Raw genomic sequence first — 14,710 nt, 5'->3', positions numbered from 1 at the left:
TTTTTAAAGTTTTTTTTTCACTCAAATGCTTGCTGCAGCTGTGGAGCTGAGAAGCTTCCTTTACAGGGGGGCTTTTTTGTAAAGGTGACCCTGTTGTGAAAGGGTTCATTTAAAGCCCAACTGCACCTTGGGCCAAGAAAACAAGTTTGCTTCCCCATCTATAGATCAAATTAAAAAGGCAGCTTTTGCCGCTATACTCGCATAGTCTCCAGCAATGTCCTCCACAGACTCGCTGTTTCAGCTCCTGACTCCCTCTCTTTTTCTGGGTTGAATAAAGTCCTACATAATTCGCCCCCTTTTCTTTGAGTCCAGGGCATCAAGACTTTACTCCCCTCTCTGGGCTCACAGGGAGAATGCTGCAGAGATTGGTACCACGTCATTACCAGGCTCCACACTTTACAGTATTGGGGTTAGTAGTCCCATCACTGGAGCCATTTTTTTTTTTATTGTTTATCCGATTAACCGATTAATCGAACTTAATAATCGGCTAACTAATCGATTTTGAAAATAATCGTTAGCTGCAGCTCTAATCCACACACCGCCCCAATAAGTTAGTGCAGGTCTAAGCACAAGCAAAGGTGTGTTTCATGTACCTGTTATTTAATGTACCTAGATTTTATTGCATTATAAGCCAAAAAAATAGCTTGTATACTCTCATGAACATTTGTATTCATTGAAGAAATAGTTTTAAAAGGTGCAACTCCTATGAGCTCAGCTAAGACATTCCATTGCTTCCATTCACATTCTATTTGCTGGTTGTGGAAAAGAGAGCCCTTTACTGAAGAGTTGCTGCTCTTTTTGATGATCCATGCAGACAGCACAATGTTAAAGCAACCTTTACTCTGCCCTGAAAGCTCTTGGAGCACAGAGTAACTGCAGGAGTAAAAGTTTATATTGATAAGTTGCCAGGTCCTAGAAGCACTGTTGTTTTAAAAAAGGAGATCCTCGGTTTTTTTTCTTTAATTCCTATAATATTTAGTGTTTTTAATATTGGTCAAATTAAGTTAATGCTAAATGCTCTAAGTCTATGAATGATTTAGTCGCTTTATGACTCTGGTTTCCTCTGTCTGTTGCAGGAAGCAGTTCTTAAGCTTCAGTCCAGTGTTATTCAATCAACATCAGCAGAGTTCAAAGTCATAACATAGCAATCTATTTTGAATGTTCCCAATGTAGACTGAATGGCATTGTAGAGAAGGGTGCACTTTTGGCCTGAAGGTAATGGCTTTCTTCTGTAGTAAGGGAAACCCATTTTTTAGTCTCAGGGCCAGGTCACATAGGTATTTAATAACCACTACAAATTTTGATTTTCCTCAGCAATTTTAGTAGGACATATTACCTGTTATCTGTTGAGAGCTTGTACATGATACAGAACACAAAGTGTCTGAGCTATAAATTACTGAAACTGCTATGCCACAGCCCTTATATTGACATCCACTTACTTTTCCTAGTGACAACAAAGAGCAGTTTAACTTTGTAGCTGCTATAAAGTTGTGTGGAAATACAGAAATGGCAGACAAAATACAACTGTGCGAAATGTTTCTACTCAATACTAGGCTTTAGGTCACATGTTTTCGTATTTTACAGTTGGTGTTTCCTTATATTTAAAAAAAATAGACTGCCTGAAATTTATGTGCTTAACTATTTCAGTAATGGGCCATACATGGAATTTTTTTTTGGTGCTTGTAATCTGAGCATTGCTAGAGGTAATTCAACAATGCAAGTAAAAATAGGTACTACTTGAATGTTTCTTTTAAGCCATGTTAACGTGATTTCGAATTCAAAAGGTTTTTAAGCTTTTTCAAATGTTGATTAAATCACTGGATGCTGCTCTTTGTTTAAAACATATTTTACTTGTTGCCCTGCACCACCAGCCACCTGCCAGTGATCCTTCTGCAATCTGTGCCCCATCCTCCTTTTTGCAAAACTGAGAAAATTGAAGTGGGAGAGCAGTGGGGATCAAATTTTAAACTTGCTAGTATTTATTTATTAACTCAATACAGTTTTATCCTTTTGGATTTAGTGGGTAGTTTGAAAGTTATGTTGTATGTGTGTGCTCTAATGATTTTAGTGTATTTTTATCTAAAATATCGCATTTTTCCAGCCATCATGGGATTTACTAAATTTAGTAGCTCCATCTTTTTGTTCCATCAGTCCTGTGCTTTCAGAAAATGTGTAGTTTGGGTGGTATGTTACAAACTCTGAAATCTGTAGGTGAAAAACTGCAAAATTAGCCCAGCCACTAGAGGGGGAAAATGTGGTGCGGGGCCTGGCAGTGAAAGGGTTAAAGGAGAACTATGGGGTCAGTGTTTTTCCCCATAGTTCTCCTTGGGGTAACGGGAGGACACAAACTAGCGTCCTCCCGTTACCCTATGCTCAGTATACCGCGAGCTACAGCTCGCGGTATACTGAGACGCCGCAGCCGGAGCGGATCCCGACATAGATGACGGGATCCGACCAGCTGCGTGAGTGACAGCTGGCTCTGCCTATCTAGAGGCAGAGCCAGCTGTACCCGCCCCCTCCCCCGTCCGTTCCGCCAGTCAGCGCTGGCAGATCGGAGTGGGGAGAGGGGAATCCAGCCCTCCCCCTGTCACGGCAGAGAGCCGTGACAGGATCGAGAGGTGAGCGAACCTGGTATGTGTTCGCTCACCTCCTGATCTACTGAGCCGACCTGTGACAGTCTCATTGTCACGGGTCGGCTAGAACTATGAGGTGAGTGAAAAGCACTCACCTCATAGTTCTCCTTTAATCTCTACTTGGAAATAAGTCAAAGCTCTGGACAGCACTGACCCAGAATACAGGGTTCTTTCCAAGCACCGATTAATGTATTTAAAGAAAAGGCACAGATCATTTTGTCATTACACTTTTGAAGCTTCAATGAGCTACTTCACAGTTTGAAAGTCACTTTCTAGCTGTGAAGTTTTGAAGTGTAGGTCATGTGGTCTGGTTTTGACAAGTATATGGAAAATGCATAGCTCTCCTTTTTCAGATTCAGACAGATCAGATTTCACTTGAATGTTGAGCATTTTTAGACTTTCGGCAAAGCTGGTAGAAACATGTTTAACTTGCAGCCTCTTCAGTGGTGTTTTCTCTTTTCAGTAAATCTAATTGTCATTGTAAATTTCCTTGTGCATTTCAGAATTGTTTATGTCTTTTTAAATTGTATCTGGTGAAAAGTGGGATGTGTCCAGCCTTACTGTTTTCACTCTCCGTGGCAAGGAGGATATTTTTTTTTTTTTTTTAAATCTTGTGCAACATTTTTTAGAGCCTTGGTTCTCAACTGGTGGGTCGGGACCCAAAATTGGGTTGCGACCCCATGTTCAGTGGGTCGCCGCATGCCTTCCACTTTTCTAGGTGAGAGGCCCTCTAGCCCAGCACTGTCCATTCTTACTCTGAGCAACCATTCAAAATATGCTGCCCGGCTTTGAGTGTTGACTTGAGGTGGGGTGGGCTGGGGGTATGGTCGCGAGGGAGCTCCATCCATGCGTGTAATGCTACTAGCTCCCTCGCTTGTCCTGTAGAGATGCCTGGACTGGAGTGAAATCACATTTGGGCTCCCGTCACCTGTACAGGTGTGCATGGGAGCTGTACAAGCAATGCACATATGGATGGAGCTCAGTCACGGCACAGCAGCCCACAATGCCGTGCGTTCCACTGCAGTTCAACTTGGGTCGCGACTTAATGATCGAGGACAAATGTGGGCCTTGAGGTTACACAGGTTGAGAACCACTGGTTTAGAGCAACCTGATCAAGAGATGATATCTGTACTTGCTGATATCATCCTTCTTTTTTTTTTTTTTTTTCATTATGCTGATTACTAATTGTTGGGTCAACAGCATATTGGAAAATATCGGAATCATCCCAGTCCATTAAATCTCCTTTTTGGCCCTTGAACCCTTTTGGCTGCCAGAGCTGATTTTACCACACATGTTAAAATGCGCAAGTATTTAACTTTATATTGCAAACCCACTTTGTAATTGCACACTAGTGGGCCATAGGTTCTCTTTAAGGAGGCATTAGGGGGTCTATTATACCCCTAAAGTGACCTCTACTCCATTGAAGCTGATAAAACACAGATTGGGGGATGGAACTTTTGAGGAGTGGTACATGGAAGTGACCAGTTGGCTTTGCAGCCACTCAAATCACTTCCACTGTAAAGCCAACAGTCTGCTTTACACTTGTATGCAAACCTCTGGCTGCTATAGCAACCGCGAGTCTGCTTACAGGGCCCTGCTACTGCCGCCATATGGCATGTAGCGATACCTGAACAAGGGTTAATCGGATGGGCATTCCGGAAGGTGGTAGACAGGACCAAGCTCCTTTTTACAGTTCAAAAGGCCAAATTTGCATACAACTTCTGGGTTTTGCATTTCTGGATTTACTGATCGTTGTGACAATTTGAGTTACCGAGGCTTGTGTTTTACTTTAAGCTGTAGGTCCTTGCATTTGTCCTGTGCTTGTTTTTGTTTGATTAAAACATGGTGTTAATCATGATTAGAAGTACCTGAGAACTGTAAATAAAGATAACTGGCATTGAACGTGCTTATGATGAAGCAGGCCAGGGGTAGTTAACCTAGCTGCTGATTTGAGCTTCTGTATAACTGAGCTAGTGCAACTGTGCAGACCTTATTTGCTTTCCAGTTGCCTTCTGTGAATAGTGTAGCTCTTGCCAACACAAATGAAATCCTGAATTCTGCTAACTGTATTCACGGAGTATAGTTCTCACCCTAGAGTCAAGCTTCCAGTCAGCCAGGAAAATAGACAAATGTTACACCAAATATTTTCGAGCTTTAAATTATTTTTATCCATCACAGATTTCTCCAGATACTTTAAAGAAAATCTGACATGAAACAGAATACTTGTCTGTGAAGTTTCTTATGGAAGCTGGAAATCCCTGCTGAGCAAGCATTGTAAAAAAAGCTGCATTTGGGCTTTAAAGTATATCTAAATCCAAGAACAAAATGTAACGTATTGCAGCTTACCAGTCCTTGGATATGGTTTTCTTTTCTCAGGCATTTTTATTTTTACCTGGTGACAACTTTCACTCACTGTATTGAATAGTTTAAAAAATGCTTTCCATTATATATTTAACCACTTGCAAATTTTTTTAAACCTTTTTTTTTTTCACTGAACTTTATTGCTATCACATAGGGAGCAAGCAAGCTCCCTATGTGATGGCCAATTTGCAGTGACAGGTCCTCTTTATGGAGATATCAGGGGTCTTAAGACCCCTAATGTCACCTAGGGACCCCCAGAGAAGCTGATGAAGCAGAGACCTGCTTCACCAGCTTCTCTCCAGTTTCTGTACCGGAGAGTGACACTGAATGCAGGCAGTGATGTAATACACATCACTGCCTGCATTCAGAAGAGGAGATCAAACGGAGCTTGTGTACTGAGCTCCGTTTGATCTCTGGCCGCAGAGCTGCTGTGCTGGTCCTGGGCTCACACCGGGAACAGCGGAGCCCGGGATCTCCAGCAGTGGCGGCGACTGAGGGGGGCCCGCACACCCGACCAGATATTACAAGCGATCGGGCGTCTCTACAGACGCCCAAACGCTTGTATGTAAACAGCCATCGCTGGCTGTTTACATTCACAAGCGGAATGGGATAGGACGTCTAAAGACACCCACCCGCCCTCAAGAAGCCGCTGTCCGGCCGTTTACTTGCAAAGGCCGGACAGCAGGTAGTTTAATAGACCAAGGAGATAATATCTGCATTGTCACGGTTTCTTTTCTCCACACATCACAATATTTTATCACCTCCGGAGAAAAGTTTCAGAGGCTAATTTTTTCATGGTGATTATGCCATGTTAAGCAGCAGTGAAATACCACCATGATGTGAGGGGAAAAGGCTGGAGAGAAGAGCAGAGAAGGCTTTTCAAGGATGCACATGGACATTCCTGGGAGGAAACCTATGATGGTGATGGGCAGGGTCATACATTATTCCTCCCACATGTGCATTAAAAATGCATAGACCCATTTTATTATTTTCTCTATTGTAGAAAGTTCCCTGCACAGCAGAATTATGGTCAAGCTTATAAGAAGTAGTTTGTTTTTTTTCCTTTTTCATTGCAAACGATAACCTTTGTGTCTATAAAACTAAGGGCTTGCTCACATCAGGTGTGTTGAGTTCAACACAAGGATACTGAGAAAACTGTTGTCTTCAATGTACCCTGTGTGTGTGTTGCTTTTTTGCTCAAAATTGAATGAAGTGTTTTTTGTTAATTGGGCTCATTCACAGATCAGATAAGCACAGGCTGAACACGAGTGCAAATGGAAAACAATTGTGTTTTCTGTGCCGTGTTTACACCATAACACTGCATTGGCACTTGTACAGCACAATGCATCTTGCCACTGCAATGCACTTCAGTGCTCCGAGTTATTGCACCATCCTCACCGCTCCTACACAAGCCCTCACCAGTTCACATGTTTTTTTGAAGCATGTACTGTCACAACACACAGTGCAGATGCAACACAGTAATGCATGCGCGTTATACACACCATGTGGGCATTTTCTGGTGTGAATGGGCTGCAAGCGAATTTGATGTGGCAGTTAAAAGTGGCAAAAAAAAATTGTCACTTGCCAAACTGAATGCGTTGTGCATCTTTCCTGATCCATCTGTGCTAGGGTTGCCACCTTTTTTTCAGGCCAAACCCGAACACTGTAGCGCCTCACGGCAATTTGTTTGTAAAGTACACTATGCATATATTTTGTCATTTAAATAACATTGGAGTTTATCACAATGTATCACAAATCATATGGAGTTAATCACAACTTGCCGTTGTGCCACTGGTCCACAAATATGGGGTCATCATTTATGTATAAGATGCCAGTGTGCCACAGGACCCCAGATATACATTCTGTACATACACAATGCCCCAATAAGATGCCAGTGTGCCACAGGTCCCAGATATGTACTACACAAAGCAGTATCCATATACATTTCTGCACTCCTTAGCAGATATCCCAAAAGTAACGGGTGCTCGTAAGATTCCATGTTAGTGAATATTAGTAGGGATGCTCAGATACCAAGTGCCATACTCGGTACAAGTACAGATACTTTTCCAGCTCCAAGACTTGGACTAGAGAAAAATAAAAAAAATTAGGAGGCAGCTGTCATTTTGTAAGGATCATACGGAGGTCCTATGATTTGTGCATTCCTGTTTTTTATTGAATGATTTGATTTAAAAAAAAAATTTTTAAATAAATATATAGGCTGCACCGATACCATTTTTTTCAAGTACAAGTACTTTTTGATTTCAGGACAGTGGTGGAGCGCCAGAGCCAGGTCCCAGCTGCAACCCTGGTAGATTCTCGTGAAAATGTCAAGTATCGGTATCTGAACATCCCCACAAATTAGGGATGCACTGATTTTATTTATTTTTTTCCCCCCTCCCCTGTACTCGCCAGTGCCTTGTGCCCCAATTATCAGGAAGTTGGGCGGCCGATCATGACCTGAAGCCAGCTTCCTATCCAATCAGGAAGCCGGGACGTGAGTCATAACCCACCGCCCGGCTTCCTGATTGGAAAGGAAGAACGGCTTCATGCTCCCCTGGCACTGCCAGTCAGAGTGAGATCTCCCTCTTAAGTGTAAGTTCTGCTATTGGAGGTAAGTATCAGAGCATTTGGGCGAGCACCGATACTAGAATGTCTATATAAAGGTTGTGGTACTTTTATGCAATGTCATTTCTGAGCCTGATGAAGGGGACCCTGGGTGACCCCGAAAGCGCTTGTCGTTTGAATGACAAGTATCAATAAAATGGGTTTTGCACTAACATGGAATCTTAGTGCTGGTGACATCTGTATTGGACAATATGTACTATTGCACATAAGATGCCCCCAGAAAAGATGTCACAGGGGCTTTTTAAGCGTTTTCTATGGACTTTTTGGGGTACCGAATTTTCACGTACGCACACCATTTTTAACCTGGACATGTTGGGTATCTATTTACTCGTTGTAATCTCATCTTTTATATTTGACAAAAAAAAGGGTTTTAAATAGTGTTTTGGGGCACTAATTTTAACTTAAGTGCATTTTTCAGTAAATGTTGGGGTTTGATAATAATAAGTTGCGCTAATTTGGTGCAACATAAAAATTTGCAAAATCTTGGCTTTCAGAAAATATATAATGTTTGGAGGTTTTAAGTATTACTTAAGAAAAAACAAAAAAAAGCCTTGGTCCTGAAGGGGTTAATACATGTAATAGCATTCAGTAAATTGTTTTTTGTTTTTTTTTAATTTTCAGTTCTTTAGGCTTTTCTCAGCATTTAAATGCAGACCTAGCTGATAAAGAAGAGTGAAAGAGGTTGGGAAAAATCATAAGGGCCAGTTTTAGAGCTGCAACAACTAATCGATTAAATCGATTAAAATTGATGATGAGACTAGTTGGCAACTATTCCCATCATCGATTAGTTGATTTTGGATTAGTTGCTGGCAGTGGAGGTACGAGGGGGGAGCAGCTGGGGATTTCAGAGTCACCGGCCGCAGTCTCTTCTTCCTTCTGTGTCCCTTTCACAGACAGCTGTAGCCGGCACGAAAGGGGAGAAGAGACTGCGGCCGGTGACTCTGAAATTCCCCACCCCCGTACCTCTGCTGCTCCTCCGTCCTTCCGTCCGTTAACAGTTCACAGCGTTACAAGTGTCCACTCCTTTTCCACTTGATTAACCTGTTTCCTTTTGGTTATATATCTCAAAGTGTCAGCTGTCCGTGCTCCTTATTTGTGTAATTATGCACTCACCAGACGTACACAGAAGTTTTCGGAAAGGTCCGTTCTGTTGCACCCGCCTGCTGTCAATCAGCAGAGGGGGACCTGATGGAGAACTTTCTCCTTCGGTTCTCTCTGCTGATCGACAGCAGGCAGTGCTATTGGCTATTGCAATTTAAAATATCCAATAGAAAGGTTGGCTATTGCTCCCAGCCACTGCCTGCTGTATTTACATTCAGCCGCTGAATCCAGTGAAGTGGAAAGGTGACACTAGGGGTCTAAAAGACCCCTAATGTCACCTTTAAAGAGAACCTATCACCTCCAATGTGCCATGACATAGGGGGCTTGTGAGCCCCCCATGTGATAGCAATGAGGGGGAAGAAAACAAAATCCCCCCTCCAAAAAATGTTTAAGTCCCCCAACCCTGCAAATGTGCATATACTAACAGAAACACAAGTTGGTTGCACCTACATAGAAAAACGACGTTTGCGCTACACATGTCATGTATCGCCGCATATTTTATTTTAAATTGTTTGTTTTAAATCCAATTAATTGATCGAAGTTAATTATCAGCTTACTAATCGATTTATGAAAATAATAGCTGCATCCCTAGCCAGTTTACACCAATTGCGATGCTTTCCAGAGCAGTAGCTGCTGGAAAGCACAGCAATCGCACACCAAACTCCCCTCTTTTTTCTGGGGTGGGAGGGGGCGTGGCCATGTCTCCAGTTCTCTAGAGTCCAGTGGCGGCATGCTTTAAACCATTGCATCAAACTCTTTGCATTCCACTTGGTGATGTAAGGCTTAAATGCAGCTGCTCAGCCATGGAAACCCATTCCATGAAGCTCTCTACGCACTGTTGTTGTGCCAATCTGAAAGCCACACGAAGTTTGGAGGTCTGTAGCTATTAACTCTGCAGACAGTTGGTGACTTCTGCGCTTCAGTATCCGCTGACCCCACGCTGTCATCTTACGTGGCTTTCCATTTCGTGGCTGAGTTTCTGCTATTCCCAGTTGCTTCCACTTTTTTATAATACCACTAACAGTTGACCGTGGAATATATATAGGGTTATTCACAAAAGGCTAAAGTGGTTGGGCAAGGCAGGAGCAGTGAACAATCTAGGACAACATAGCTGATATGGAAAAATTCTCCAATTCAGCTCCTGTTCCAGTTCAGCTATGTTGTCCTAGATTGTTCACTGCTCCTGAACTAGTAAAGAAATGTATGTAAACACTGTACATTCCCTTTGTTTTCTAATTTACTCAATTCTGCAGTATTGGAGGTTTTTGTTACCTTTTTTGTTTTTCATTTGTTACTGATTGATTCTTAATTATTGATGCTTTTCTTTGATCAGTAACACTACAATGTTTCACTTTGTAGCTAATATTGAATTCTGTTTCTATACATTCAATAATATTAATTCAATTTTTCTTTTGTCTTCCACAGAGAATGCGGTGAGGGTACGGTTCTGAAAGTCTGTAAGGGCACTTGAGGTAACTTCTGTAAGCTAAATATTATTGGTGTGAAATGCTCATTTGTTATGTGTTTTGGCTTCATTCCCAAACTACTTGTACTTCTCATAAAACTACCCGTACGATGCAGAAGTTGTTTAAGTGATGTCTGGTCTTCTGGCATGTAAGCTCGATTATGTATTTCCGTTCCAGTGCTTTTCTAATTTTAGTTTTGTGTTGGTGAAGAGATCACTCCTTTTATTACTTAAAGGAAGCTATAATGGTTTTGGGTCATGTATGTGTGTATGCATGTGTGTTAACCTGCAGATTTAAGTAAATTACTTTTTTGCTACCAAGGCCAGAGCTCCCCATATGCATTATGCACCAAGCATGGGTTTGTGTACAGTCATTAAAAAAAACAATCTTTCAAATGTTGAAAGGAAATCTAATCATAATATTTTTTTAGTCATGTTTTTATTTAAATGGTTTAACAAGTGTATTTACTTTGTTTTTTTTAAATATTTTTTTATAAAATCGTTCTGTAAAATTTTTTTCTTTCTTTCTTTTGTTCTTTGAGAGACACACTAGTTGACAGTGGGTTATAGTGCCATTTACAGGAGTTGAACGCTAGGTACACAAAAACTAAAGGGACAGCTCAGGTGGCCTAAATCATATCTAAGCCCCCTCCCAAATTATTATTTTTTTGTCCTTTATTTTCACCTGGCAATCCTGCCAGTAACATGCTTTCTGTCTAAGGGTGGATTCACACCATGACATTGCACGCACACTCCCGCAGAACCTACAGTGCGTTACATTATGTGAGGTAGGGCTGCAACAACAAATCCATTAAATCGATTATAATCAATAATGAGCAATGATTCTCATCATCGATGGTTTATGGTTAGTTGCCGCTGCTCTGCTCCTCCGTTCTCCTCCCTGCTGGTGCCGGTTGCAGCGGCCTGTGTACCTTTCAATCCCTGCATGTATTGGCAGGGACACAGACCACTGCAGCCGCCACCAGCGGGGAGGAGAGACTGCATTCCCCCGCTGCCCCTCGTACCTCTGCTGCCGCCCCGCTCCTCCTCTGCCCCCGTGCCTCCGCTGGTTCTAGAGGCTGAGAGCCATACCAAGCCTGCTATTGGATATTTTAAAATGCAATAGCAGGGTGGCTATTGCACCCGCCCACTGTCTCCTCTGCTGTCAAGTCAGCAGAGGAGGACCTGATGGAGAACTTTCTTCATTTAGGTCCCCCCTCTGCTGATTGACAGCAGGCAGTGGACGGATGCAATAGCCAGCCTGCTATTGGCTATTGCAGATTGAAATGCCCAATAGCAGGCTGGCTATTGCTCACAGCAATTAAGTTTAAAAAAAAATATTTTCGTTAAACTAAAATTAAACAGATTAAAAAAGTAAAAATGTAAACAAAAATGAAAAACTTATATTGGCTTAGTTTTACAATTCACATTATTTTAAATCCATGAAACTAATATAATACATGCAATTATTAAAAAAAAGTTGTGTATGTACACACACATACACACACTTTTATAAAATCGATTAGTTTAACTGATTGTTAACTTCGATTAATCGGGAAAAAAAAATAAAAAATTAACGTAATTTATTTAAAATACAATACACAAATGCAGTGTTAGAGACAAAGTTTGTTTTCAGAATAAAATGGTATGCACATCTTTTAAAATCGCACTTCACTGGAATGCAGGGCATTGCAGTACAACACGTTATAGTGCAGGCGATGGGTGCATTTGGGATCTATTGAAATGAATGGCAAAGGTGGCACCTGCAGCAACAGCAAGCCAGAAACTGACGCACGTGTGTGTTAATCATTTCCATATATTTGGTCCCCTTACTTCACATCATGATTGAACCATCATGGAGCCAGTTGAATAGGAACGCTTGGTAAAAGTCTATTGGGCGAATGTATGGGCAGTTGATAATCCTCCAAATGGGTGTTGAAAGACAACAGGAGTCTGATGTTTCAATAGTTTAATTTAGGGATTATTACCTCAAACTTGAATCAATGAATAAAGACAATATAGTTAAGAAAAATTAGGTATTACCAGCATGTTAAACTCCTGCCAGGTTCCCCATCCCCACAAGTCTATGGGTGTTGGTCTCCATATCATATTTATTGTCTAGTAATTTGAATAAAATACTTAAATCATCCATATTATAATCCTTCCAATTAGAGCTGCAGCTAACGATTATTTTCAAAGTCGATTAGTTAGCCGATTTTATTAGGTTCGATTAATTGGATAAACAATAAAATAACGTTTTTAAAAAGGCTCCAGTGATGGGACTACTAGTTTGTATTGAGGTTGTAGTCCATCACAGGAGCAAGCTTGGAGCGGTGGAAGTAAAAAAGAAAGATAGTGAGGTGTGCAATATAGTGAAATGGAAAGTGTAAAATTATACAGCAATGAATGCAGAATACCACCAGCTATAGAGGAATACAACAAATCCCAGCAATAGTACTAATAGCTGGCGGCATTCTGCATTGCGCTGTATAATGTACTATTGCTGGGTTTTGTAGTCCTCTATAGCTGGTGGTATTCAGCATGGCACCACTGTATAATGTATTATTGCTGGGATTTGTAGTCCTATATACAGCGCAATGCAGAATATCACCAGCTATAGAGGAATACAACAAATCCCAGCAATAGTACATTATACAGCGCAATGCAGAATATCACCAGCTATAGAGGAGTACAACAAATCCCAGCAATACATTATACATACAGTGTGTAATGTATTGCTGAGATTTGTATTCCTATGTATAATATACAGCACAATGTACCATCAGCTATAGAGGAATACAAATCCCAGCAATACATTATAGAGCACCATGTGTGGGAAAGTGCAGGCTTACCTGAGCAGTCTTCCAGCAACTTGCTTCTGAGATCAGGCCTGTCTATTGGCGGCTGTCATCACCCCACACCTGCTCCTCCTTACTACATCTCCCCGCGTCCCTGTGCCGATGGTGGATGTGGGTGGGCGGTGAGTGTGAGGCAGAGAGGAGGTGGAGCGTGGATGCGGGCGGGTCTGGCAGCGGCGAGCGTGAGATGGGGAGGAGGCCATTGTCAGCGTGTGGAGCTGCGAACAGGGCCAACTGATTGGAAGCCGATTAATCGATTATTGAAAAAGTTGACAACTTTTTCAATAATCGATTATGTCGATTTAGTTGTTGCAGCCCTACTTCCAATGATCGGGGATGTCAAATTGTGATGACTGTCCACAATCATTTTCATGGATAAATCTAAACCTTCATTTTTGAACGGATGTTGATCTTTGACCAATTCAAACTTATCCAAGTTTTAAGAGTGACAAAAGTCCTAGTTGCAATGATCTTCAGATAACTCCTGCAAGGGCAGATTGATCATATTCACATTTTCACCTGTTTTCATCTTGATTTCGGAATGGGTCTAGTTTCCCCTCTTTTCTTGTCTGTTGTAGTGCCCTGTGCTAAAGTGTGTGGAGAAAGTTCCCCAGTAGATATGATTTATGAAAGGCTCCCAAATTAGGGGCCAGTGTCTAAAATGGTGTATTAGCGTCTGCATTGTTGTCGGGTGTCATTTCTTAATCTAAGTGGTGTTTTTGTGGTTAATACTACTGTCATGTCTAGCCTTTTGTGTTAAAAGGTGCGTACCATCTACCTGTTTGTGATGTCCACCACCTCATTTGCATGCATTGTGGTTGGGGAGATCTCCCTTACCCTTTGATTTTAGTGCTAGCTGTGGAAGATGAAGAAAAATCAGATTCAGTGCTATCAAGTTTTCTTTTCATCCCTGGTGGAAATTGGTCTCTGAACATGCGTTTTTGTCTTTTGGTTCCAATTATATGCATAGCCACCTTCAAATGCTAGTTTGCCCCTAACAAATTTATCTTAGCCATTTATTATCTCTGTTCAGTTTCTCTTGAAAATCCTTTGGTTCCCTCTCTTTAGCCATAAATGTGGATAGTGTGCACCTTCTGAGTGGGTACATAAAAAATCCGGTTTGAATTATTGGAGGTCTTGTGGAACATTTATGGGATGTGGTACCCCTAATATAACCAACCCCTCTTTTGATATATTTATGAATCTTTTAAATGCCAGTTGAAAAATAACAGGCATATTTAACCCCTTAGTGACACTGCTTCACAAATGTTTTTTCGTTCCTGGGGTCTGGATCAATTTTGCCACTTTTGCTATATGTTTGTTTAACCATAATTTCCAGGGCTTGAAAATTCACTCAAGCTTTATCAGCTTCTTTGGGGGTCCCTATGTGACATTAGGGGTCCTTGAGACCCCTGATGTCACAATAAAGGGGACCTGTCTGTGTAAATTGGCTATCACATAGGGGGATTCTTAGCCCCCTATGTGATAGCAATAAAGTTAAGTGAAGCATTAAAAAATAAAGTAAAAAAAAATGTAAAGTCAAATATAAAAAATAAACCCACAAAAAAATGTTTTAAACTCTCCTGCCCCCACATACACACACACACAAACATGTGTCTGGTGTGCCTACGTGTGAAAATGGCGATTGCGCCACACATGTTACATAT

General features: G+C 41.4%; 1 protein-coding gene across 3 annotated transcripts in view; it reads left to right on the top strand.

Annotated features, from left to right (window-relative positions):
* The window catches only part of TAB2 (TGF-beta activated kinase 1/MAP3K7 binding protein 2), a 70,849-nt gene that overhangs the window by 21,631 nt on the left and 34,508 nt on the right, over nt 1–14,710 (top strand). For all 3 annotated transcript variants that reach the window (XM_018559383.1, XM_018559385.1, XM_018559382.1), the window contains exon 2: nt 10,146–10,192. The gene's annotated coding sequence lies outside the window, so the exon portion shown is untranslated. The remainder of the gene's footprint in view (nt 1–10,145; nt 10,193–14,710) is intronic.

Source organism: Nanorana parkeri, unplaced genomic scaffold (assembly GCF_000935625.1).
Source record: "Nanorana parkeri isolate BGI_ZX_2015 unplaced genomic scaffold, ASM93562v1 scaffold391, whole genome shotgun sequence".
NCBI classification, from domain to species: Eukaryota; Metazoa; Chordata; class Amphibia; order Anura; family Dicroglossidae; genus Nanorana; species Nanorana parkeri.
This window is presented reverse-complemented; position numbering and strand designations above follow the sequence as displayed.